Source organism: Coturnix japonica, chromosome 4 (assembly GCF_001577835.2).
Source record: "Coturnix japonica isolate 7356 chromosome 4, Coturnix japonica 2.1, whole genome shotgun sequence".
Taxonomy (NCBI): Eukaryota; Metazoa; Chordata; class Aves; order Galliformes; family Phasianidae; genus Coturnix; species Coturnix japonica.
In genome coordinates this window covers 79,591,176-79,599,604 of record NC_029519.1, presented here as the reverse complement: position 1 = coordinate 79,599,604, position 8,429 = coordinate 79,591,176, and the positions used below count along the sequence as shown (strand labels likewise).

General features: G+C 38.7%; 1 long non-coding RNA gene across 1 annotated transcript; it reads right to left on the bottom strand.

Moving 5' to 3' along the window:
• Positions 1 to 443: 443 nt before the first annotated feature.
• Positions 444 to 8,342, bottom strand: LOC116653418. Its single transcript, XR_004307211.1, has 2 exons — positions 8,240 to 8,342; positions 444 to 3,178 (listed from the first exon to the last, which is right to left on the bottom strand). It is a non-coding gene; the product is annotated as an uncharacterized LOC116653418 (long non-coding RNA).
• Positions 8,343 to 8,429: the final 87 nt, after the last annotated feature.

Genomic DNA, 8,429 nt, shown 5'->3' with positions numbered 1-8,429 from the left:
TTTTTAATGGATCCCTTATGTAAAATTCAGGCTCCATAAGCCTCAACCCACATTTAATAAAGATATACATTACCTAAGAGGTACTTAAGACTCAAAATATAATTAATTTTTAAATTCTATACATTTCATACTTGTTAATATTCTAAGTGGATCATGTCACCACACCCACGTTTGTTATAAAAATAATGTTCATCTTTTATGATTGTTTGCATGCCTTCTTAAATTGTTAGTAAGGCTTTTAAAACATGTATACAGAGTTGAACGAGTCACAGATTTGAAGTACCCTCACAACTGCAGGTTGACAAAGTATCACTTCATCAGTAGTGCACTGCTTGAGCACCCTCCTGTTGTGTTATACACGTTGATGTGGTTTCTCCATGTCTAGCCATGACTCAGATTAATAAGAGAATTCTTCTTTGGATGTTTGAGTTCACAGAATCCAGTTCAAGGAATCGTAGATTTATTAAGGTTGGAAAAAGAAACCACTAAAATCACCAAATCTAACCTCAACCCATTCCCACCATGTCCACTATGTCTTCTTCCAGTGCTACATCTCCACGGTTCTTGAGTGTCTCCAGGGTTGGTGACTCCACCACTGACTTGGGCAGCCTGAGCCAATGCATCTCCACTCTAACAGAGAATAATTTTGACCCTCGTCATTTTGTTCCTGTCTTTGGGACTTTTCCTTTTCCTTGTTCATTAGCATCTTCAAAGAAGCAAAAATACACTGTCATTAATTAAATGATTTCTAACGTCTTGACACAAGTCAAGAAAACCTTGCTGCCCTTGATGCAGTACTTGAATCACATTCTGAGAGACTCTGCCAGAAACCAATTGCAGACACCAAACTGTATTTGGAGAAATAATCAACAGACAATATAAAAAGCAAGCAAACAAAAATCTTTGCTTTAAGATCTGGGATTACTGTATATAGGACAGAGCTGGGTATCTGTATTCTGGGGCACACCTGCAAGTTTTAATTGAAGAAATATCTTAAACAGTAATTTACAAACCTTATGGCCCCACACAACTGACCCCTATCTTTCACAGCTCCTTCTCCAAAGTATAGTTCTTATATCTTGATGTCAAAAAACTGTCCTTCTTTCTGTACCTGTGAATATTAAGACTCAACTCTCACTCTTCCTCATAAAAATTCTGGGTTAACTTCATCTTGTTGTAAATTAATGGATGCAGAAAGATAGGTTCGTTTTACTTTTGATTTAAACTTATTCAGTTAACACAGTGGTCCACTGGAACAAATATTAAATAAGTTCCTTATGAAAGATTTCATCAAAAAAATCTGCAAGATAAATCTGTGCTATTTTTTGGTCTGTATCTCTGAGCCCACCTGTTTCTTATTTACAAAGGAGTAGATGCAATTTCCTGCATCCATTTAGATTTGACACGGTATTGTGCTATTGGAACAAAACCCAGAACTGTTAATATCTTCTGGCACTGACCTCTATCTTTGCCATTGACTTCTATTTGGGAAACCACTAAGAACAGTTTTGTCAGTGTTAAATATCATTTATTTTTTAGTCACTTGTTAAACAGAGCAGTAGGCAAACTCAAAGCTAACAATACCATATATAATACTTAAGACTCATTTGTAAGACTAAAGCTGTATTTATGTGGGTTTATAATTATGCAGATATAAATGTAAGCATTTGGAATTAGACCTTATTTTTATTTTGTTAAATATGTAAAATTAAGAGCATCAAGAAAAGGTCTGGTAATTTTTCCCAAAAAGAAATATAATGTCCTGTTTTGACAAGAATGACTTACATGTTTATATTACATATTTATAATACAAAACAAAGCTAAAATAGAAATATTTTAGGAACTGTCACAGCAACCTGTTTTAATTTGCCACAGTTCCATTATGGAACTCTACTCAATTTTTAGAAAACCCTTCCTTAATTTGCAGGAAGAAATTTTTAAATGGAGTGGAACTTAGTAACCTGTCATAGTAATCTCCAGAATAGGACAGCAGCAGTCTTTTTTCCTCCACAACTTACTCTTGCAATTGCAATGATTGTTATACTTTCCTAGATGTTCCTTCCATCCTTAACACGTTCTTTACTTTAACAAAAAATATCATTTGTTTTCTTCTTTCTTTTAAGTGATGGTTCATTCAGCTGTCATTCAAATACGAAGAATGACTTGAAAACGTAAATATTCCTGTAGTGTCATTCCCACTTGATGTATGCTTTATGTAAAGCATATAATGTCTTAAGAAACTCTTGACTTGCTCAATCAAGAGGTACAACCATCTTGAGAAGTAACAAACTGCATAACTCAACTTGAATGTGTATAGCATTTCTGACAGTGAAATAAAGGTTTTTACTGAAAAGCAGCATGCTCATTTTACATGGGGTATTCTACACGTTTCTCTCACAATTAACAGGTCCACATGGACTTTTAGAACATCATTTTCTGTTTGAAACAACATCTACCTACATGCTGGAAATGAATGAGCTTGCTGATAGATAATTAACTGTTTTTCGAAGCTTAATGTGATTTATTTGCATTGACCATGTCAAACAGGCAAACAAAAAGGAATTTTTTTTTATATCATACTTTAACTATCACTGAAAAGTGAAGGCACAGCAAAGAGGTGTGAGATACTTCAGGTTTACTGTTTGTGGCTTACTAACCTCTATTTCATAAAAAATCTGAATGTTGTTGTACTGTTACTCCAGATGCTAACAGATTTCTTAGCCAAAGTACATGAGCTTCACATACTTTATGGAAAAAAAAAAAAAAAAAAAAAAAAGTCTTAACTGTCAAAAGAAATTAAGAAGAAATAGATTCAATGGACTCTATAAATTAAGTTAAAAGACCCATTAAGTAACAAGAAAACTTAAGCTTGTAGCAGATTAGTCATAACCAACTATAGTTCTTCTCATTGGCTTCCTCTAGCTTTTTTTGTTTTGCTTGAAGTTTCTCTTTTTCTTCTTACAGATGCTGCTCCCTCAGCAAAAACAACTTTCTGTACTTTGTAGTTTCATCAAAGTCTGAAGAAAAGACCAGAACCAGAAAAGACCAACCAAATGAGTCTTCTCATTTGTGACAGAGACTACTAACAACTTCCTTAACTTTCTTCAGGCTGTGTCTCAGTTATAAGTCTCTTGTGCAGTTTTGCGGGTCTAAGTGGGAAGATGTATCACCTTAGCTTCTGTCAATAGAAAAAGAAAGAAGTTAGAAAGTTTACATATGGTACGATGTGGGAGATATTTTCTGTAAACATCACTATTTCTCCTCATGGCTTTGTGCCCACAAGATAGAAAATATATTTAATTGCATTTCTTCTGAGAAAAAAACTATTTAGTAAGCCATATATTGCAAGTATCTGTTTTAAACTTTAATTAAATATTGAGAATATTTAATGTATTGAAAACCAGACATCATTAGGAAATAAAAACAATTATATTTTTCTTGTAGAACAACAGTTTTTTAACCATTTATCTCTAGATTACCAAAATGCTATGTGAGATATGGACAGTCCTTGTCACATTTTGTCTACTGCAAGTCTCATAAAGACAACAGGAGTTCGTACAATAAGACCTCAGTAAAAACCAAAACTTTGCCCAGTACTTCTAAATGACACAGCAGAGAAAGACTATGACTCAGTAGAGGAATTCAGCAATTTTCACAAGGGTGAGCAAGTACCAGACGCACTTCCACCCCACCTTGTACATACAGAAAGCACAGCAGGATGCAGTAATTGAAAAAGCAGAAGGTTGAGGACAATTATTTCCCTGAAGTGAAGCAAATCTGCTGGCTGCTTTTTTTAAATGGAGGAATATGTTCTGAACTCCATTTGGAGCCATGGCAGCACAGAACAACTCTCCTGCTCCTCAGATTGAAAGGGAGAGATTCTTCCTCTATGACAGTTATTAGGATTCAGATATTAATCTTTCTCACTAAGCTTTTCTTTGATACAGAAAGGAATTGCAATAACAGAGCAGCGCCAGAGGAAGTTCAACAAGTTCTGCCAAGGAACGAGCCAAAAATACTGCAACATTTAATCTCTGCACTTTCTACTAGGTCCTCTAACACCTCCGGTCCCCTTTCTTTAAACAGCCCATCTCTTTCCTTTGCTCTCCCATATAGATAAGACTACCTGAACATGTACTCTGTGTATGCGCCATGTAGTCTGCAACAGAATTGTTTACCTCCATTAAGTTTCACTAATTGAGATCTCCGACAAGAAAAAAATTATCTTGGCGCTGCATAGGATTCACAGTTGTGGACAGTTTTCCTGCTGCTTTGGTGCAGTATGCAGACATAAGAAATTGGAGCTTGTTTTGCAAAGAACTAACAACATCAGCAGCACAAGTAGTGAAGTATTTACAAACAACAGATGGGAAACAGCTAGAAGGTGGTGGTCAACACGGAAAGCACTGTTCTGTGCGTGAGAGCTGTGTGCTTGCTCAAGGTTTCTCTAAGAGACAGGAACTTTAAGGGATGATAGAAAAAAAATATATGTGTAATTATGTATAATTAACATAATTTAGATGCAGCTTTAAATAAGCCAGTCACTCAAGGAAGGTTGGGAAGACCTCATATATCACCTTTTCCTGGGTCCTGTTCTTTTTCCTAGTTGCTACCATCATCCAGACAGGTTATGGGAACCATTTTATAAAAGAGGCTTTGCGGCATTTGAATTAAGTATGAAAATGTTTACAGCCCATTATCCAATTAGATGCAAGATTTCTGAACTTTTCTATCCTCGCCTCATTTTGATATATGGAAGGGCAATGCACCTATCACACTTTGTCTGGTTTTGCACTTAAAAGATGAGAGAGGACCTCCACACACACACTCCTGCTCTGATAACACAAGGTATCAAATGAAGCTCAAAATAAACCGGTTTTGAAATATATTCCTGTGGTTTTGAGAAGTAACCATTTAAAGAAAAGGCTTTGTCATAGTCTGCAATGGCAGACATGAACCTAGCTTACATTATTCCCAAAACAGCAAAGAACAGATTTATTTTCACAGTTCATTTGAGCTTTTAAAGTCAACTTTCTAAAACAAGTGAAGGTAGTTGCACCATTCTCTCCTGCATAGTAAAAAAAAACCAACTCCATAGACATACATACACGTATGTTTTTTTCCTCAAAATAAACTGCATCTGCTACTTGCCTTCTAGCTACTGCGGAGGTACAAGTCAGGGTAAGTCCTTGGATACCTTGGCTGACAGATTCTTTCGAGCCAGATAAAACATTCAAAAGGGAAGGCAGAGGGCATGGCAGCAGGAGACTGAGTGTCAGAACTCACCTTGCAGATTGCTCTTCATGCAACATCCAATTTAAATGATCTGAAGGGTGTGTGAAAGCTTTACTGTTGATTTTTGCACTGCTTAAAATAACGTGTAACACAAATCATATAGCTGCACAGAAGGAAGAAGTATTTGCCACCCAAAAATGACATACCTAAACCAAATATTTACAATACCTATCCAGAAGTATCCATGTGTGTTCAGAGGTAGTGAATGACTTCAGTCATTCCCTGTATACTTATGTGCACTCAGACAATCAAGTCTAGAAGGTAGTAACTTATTAATACAAATCACTGCATCATCTTTCAGAGGTGCTGATGACCTCCCTACATTATAGGCAGGCAACAATGTACTCTACAGAAGAAAGCTATTACTCTGTTTTTAAAGATAACAGAACCTAAAAGAAGGTTAAAGCATTTTAAGTTAAGTTCTACCCACAGCTTGCAAGTCTGCATGAGCTGTTGAGCATCCAGGTACATTTCACACAAGCAAAACTTGTCTATCTCTCTTGCTAATCACACTGCCCAGTACTCCTGATGGTTTGATCATGATTCTTTTCTATATATAGCTCAGTGTTGGCAGGGGGAGATCCCAAGGCAGTTGCAAGGCTTTGTTAGGAGCAGGTAGCTGGTCTCCCTTGGTTAGTGAGAGCTACCTTCATTTACAGAGCAGCTCTGTGCCTTGTTTCAGTTTTCAGTAAGCAATGGTAACAAACTCAGGTTACTTACTTTTAATCCAGACAGTTAGCAGTGATAAAAGATGAGAGTGGTTCCAACAAACAGTTAATAACCTAAAGGTAAAAATGTCTAAGCAGTGGACAGAGCCCTCATTCAGCACCACAGAAAATAAGTTTATAAAACACCCAGATTTTTACATTTCCTTATCACATTCTGGCAGACATCTGCACAACATGCTCCTATCTTAGATAAAAATAATCTGGAGTAGGTAAGTAATCTGATTTGCTTTTTAAACTGACATACTTTAAAGAGAAAGATGCACAAATCGTTGATCGAGTCCTTTGGTTTCAATTTGCAAGAGATGTATTTGCAGTGTAGCTACTGGTGAAGGGAAGAGGTTCAATCATTTTTCCTAATCAGGCTTATTTGCTATTTGTCATTCTTACATGTATGCTATAGCTCACGCTCATTTTAATCAAATGCCTCGAGACACTTTTAACTGACATTCAATTAGTGATGAAACACAGAGTGATAAAAGAGTAGATGATAATTTCCTGTACTCTATTTGGGAACTTTGCTTGTTTCCATTAACATTTACAGTAGCCACTTATTAGTGGTCTAAAAGACACAGAGTACAGAAATGAAGGCAAGAAACAGGAGGTCTGTAGGTAAACCTCTTTTACTGTCAGATGGCTCAATTAAATAACATGGGAAAGCACCAAGAAAATTAATTTGATCCAAACTGAAAGCCTAATAAGCACACAAACTAAATACCTAGCTCGCAGCAATAATTTACACATCATCATACAGGGCAGGCCAGCCTAGCATGATCTGTTTATACATGCAGAATTGGTTGTGTGTCAGTCTTAAACGATGCTGTGAGAAGGTTAAAGTAATTAAAAGTATTTCTGTGTAATGCCATCTTTGAGTACTTACATCTAATAAATGACTCTACCAAGTACCTAAGCTATAATGAATCGAATCACATTTAAAGTCATATTTCAATGAGTTTTTGCTAATAAATTGTTTTCCCTGCTGCAGACTCTCCCATGGATTCTATTGTTTCTTGGTAATGGGAAACAAGGCTCCAGTCCAGCTCTCTTCCTCATTTATTTATTAGAAAAATGAATGTAGATCTTGATAAGACCTTTCTCAGACTGGGGAGATTCTACATGAGGGCAGACAGACACCTCTACAGAATCCCTTATAGACTGAGAAATGATCAGTGGGATTTGCATTGCCTTGAAATGACTAATTTCCTCAATGACACCACTTACACCATGGAGATCCCTGGCACTTGGACTTGCAGGATGTCAGGCTCAGCGATTCCAGAGCAGAATCATACAATCATTAAGGTTGGAAAAGATCAGTAATATTAAGTCCAACTGTCAACCCATCATCATCACGCCCACTAAACCATGTCCCTCAGTGCCACATCTACTCTTTTCTTGAAAACCTCCAGGGACAGTGACTCAACCATCTCCTTCAGCAGCCTGTTTCAATGCATTATTGCTCTTTTAGAGAAGGAATATTTCATAATATCCAACCTGTCTCTCCCCTGGTGCAATTTGAGGCCATCACTTTCCATCCTACAGCTGCTAACAGGGAGCAGAGGCCAACCCCTCACTCCAGCATCCTTTCAGGGATTTGTAGAGTGAATGAGGTCTCTCCAGAGCCTCTTTCACACGGAACCACCCCAGTTCCTGAGCTGCTCCCTATAAGACTTGTGCTCCAGATCCTTCACAGCTCCATTGCCCAAAGAAGAAAGAATGTGCTGTGGGGTAGCAAAACTACCTTAACCTTGGGAAGCTTAGCAGTAGTATTGAAAAAGGAAAAAAATTAAAACGTGCAGAAAGACAAGAGCTGGTCTTTGGTGCAGATAATTTAGGGCTGTAAGCAGCAAGAAAGCTGTAAGACAAGCATTTTACAGTGGAAGAGAGCTGATGTTCTGGCAGCCAGTCCTAGTTGTCCAACAATAACACATATAAATAAATCGATTAATTCCCTCTGCCCTTTGGAAGGCGCTGGTAAATCCAACTCTTGCTTCGCTCTCAGCCCTCAATCAGTCGCATCTCCCCTCACACCTCCACATCCCATCCTTCGGCATCTCCACAAGCCTTCCATTCACTGTACGACCACGGCAATATGAGGACGAACCACCCCCCGAGCCCGGGCAGCCCTCACCGCCCACCTGCCGCCCCGCAGCCTCCACCCTTCGGCGCCTCCCCATCCCCCTCCCTCTCTCCCCTCTTGCTAACGCTGTCTCCATACTCACAGCATCTGCGCACTGAGGGACGGCCGGCAACCCGCAGCCGGCCCTGCGAGCCCTCGCTCAGCCCTCCCCGGCACAAGGCCTCCCCCATCCGCCTCACCACCCCCCGAGAGCGGCGGTAGCAGCGGTCGGATCGGCGGAGGCGCAGGCGCGCTGCCTCCTCCTCCCCTAGTGGCTGCCGTGGGGAGGCCGG